We start from the raw sequence: 2,500 nt of genomic DNA, 5'->3' as shown, positions 1-2,500 counted from the left end.
TCCGCCACAGTACACCAACTACGCTATGATAACCAGACCGGGAGGTCCAATCATAAAACAGAATACCCCACTCGTCCGACAACCACAATTGCTCAGAGAAGCCACCAACACCCACACATGTCCTACACAGGGGTGCACCCATCACCACCACACTGCCTCGTCTTACAGCACAAACACACTGGCAGGAATGAAACACACAGGTCTGCCGCAACCACAGACACGGCTCGCCCCCTCTCACTGGCGAAAAGCGCATCCCGACGTGACATAACTCCTTTGACACACTGACGCTGCCTCGGGCATCCACGTCCTACGGTCGATATCAACGAACCTCCCCCCCCCCCTCCCCCCCACAACACGCCATCCCATACCACATTGTGTACCGTACCCAAACCTAACGTGTACTGTACTACAACGCAATGTGTACCATAACACAACCCAGTTTGTACCTTAACCTAACCTATGTCACCTTAACCTAACCTATGTCACCTTAACCTAACCTATGTCACCTTAACCTAACCTATGTCACCTTAACCTAACCTATGTCACCTTAACCTAACCTATGTCACCTTAACCTAACCTATGTCACCTTAACCTAACCTATGTCACCTTAACCTAACCCATCTTGCACCTTAACCTAACCCATCTTGCACCTTAACCTAACCCATCTTGCACCTTAACCTAACCCATCTTGCACCTTAACCTAACCCATCTTGCACCTTAACCTAACCTATGTTGCACCTTAACCTAACCTGTGTTGCACCTTAACCTACCTCAATTTGCACCGCAATGTAACGCAATTTGCACCGCAATGTAACGCAATTTGCACCGCAATGTAACGCAATTTGCACCGCAATGTAACGCAATTTGCACCGCAATGTAACGCAATTTGCACCGCAATGTAACGCAATTTGCACCGCAATGTAACGCAATTTGCACCGCAATGTAACGCAATTTGCACCGCAATGTAACGCAATTTGCACCGCAATGTAACTCAATTTGCACCGCAATGTAACTCAATTTGCACCGCAATGTAACTCAATTTGCACCGCAATGTAACTCAATTTGCACCGCAATGTAACTCAATTTGCACCGCAATGTAACTCAATTTGCACCGCAATGTAACTCAATTTGCACCGCAATGTAACTCAATTTGCACCGCAATGTAACTCAATTTGCACCGCAATGTAACTCAATTTGCACCGCAATGTAACTCAATTTGCACCGCAATGTAACTCAATTTGCACCGCAATGTAATGCAATTTGCACCGCAATGTAATGCAATTTGCACCGCAATGTAATGCAATTTGTACCGCAATCTACCCCCACATTGTGCCTTAACCTAACCCACATTGTGCCTTAACCTAACCCACATTGTGCCTTAACCTAACCCACGTTGTGCCTTAACCTAACCCACGTTGTGCCTTAACCTAACCCACGTTGTGCCTTAACCTAACCCAAGTTGTGCCTTAACCTAACCCAAGTTGTGCCTTAACCTAACCCAAGTTGTGCCTTAACCTAACCCAAGTTGTGCCTTAACCTAACCCAAGTTGTGCCTTAACCTAACCCAAGTTGTGCCTTAACCTAACCCAAGTTGTGCCTTAACCTAACCCAAGTTGTGCCTTAACCTAACCCAAGTTGTGCCTTAACCTAACCCAAGTTGTGCCTTAACCTAACCCAAGTTGTGCCTTAACCTAACCCAAGTTGTGCCTTAACCTAACCCAAGTTGTGCCTTAACCTAACCCAAGTTGTGCCTTAACCTAACCCAAGTTGTGCCTTACCCTGCTCTGTAATTGGCATATGACACGTTACATTAATGTATTGTCCAACCGCAACCCGCTCAGAATGTTGTGTACACAGCTACGTGTCATCTCCCCATAACAGCTGCATTGCAGTGTGGTACGCCATAGAGACGTGTGGGAGTAATGGACGCAGTGGATGGCGATCAGCATGAGCCGTCTGTTCATGTAGTGGCGCGTGTATGCAGACGTAGTAGTCTCTTCTCACACAATGTGATAGCACGGTGCCCCGCGTTCCACATCTGCGACATGCTACAGAGGCCGGTTGACAGTTGGTCGCGCAATGGACATCGCATACGTACGGGGGCACCTTCCACGTGCCCTCTAGTCGGGCACATTTTGTTGCGTGGATGTGAGCGGATGTAGTGTGTCTTGACACCTGACAGGCAGGCATGCAATAATAGTTGACTTTGCAAACGGGGATGGACGTGTACGTTTACTGGTGACGTTACGCAAATGAACAACTGGTAACCCGTTGTGGTGCGGTTGTCCTTGCTGGAGGTACATCTGTGAGGGCAACGATCGGTACAGCTACGAAGCGGTCCCCACCATACCAACGAACGTGAATGTGAATCTGGGTGTGAAGCGATACGCGGCTGTGGGTGGGTGGGACTGTCCCCGGCCGGTGAGGGGGGGCCGCCCGGCGTGCTGGCCGCGCGGTGCGTGGGCGCACGCGCTACAGCCGGCTGGTGGGGGCGCCCAGT

Source organism: Schistocerca cancellata, unplaced genomic scaffold (genome assembly GCF_023864275.1).
Source record: "Schistocerca cancellata isolate TAMUIC-IGC-003103 unplaced genomic scaffold, iqSchCanc2.1 HiC_scaffold_365, whole genome shotgun sequence".
NCBI lineage: Eukaryota > Metazoa > Arthropoda > Insecta > Orthoptera > Acrididae > Schistocerca > Schistocerca cancellata.
This window is presented reverse-complemented; position numbering follows the sequence as displayed.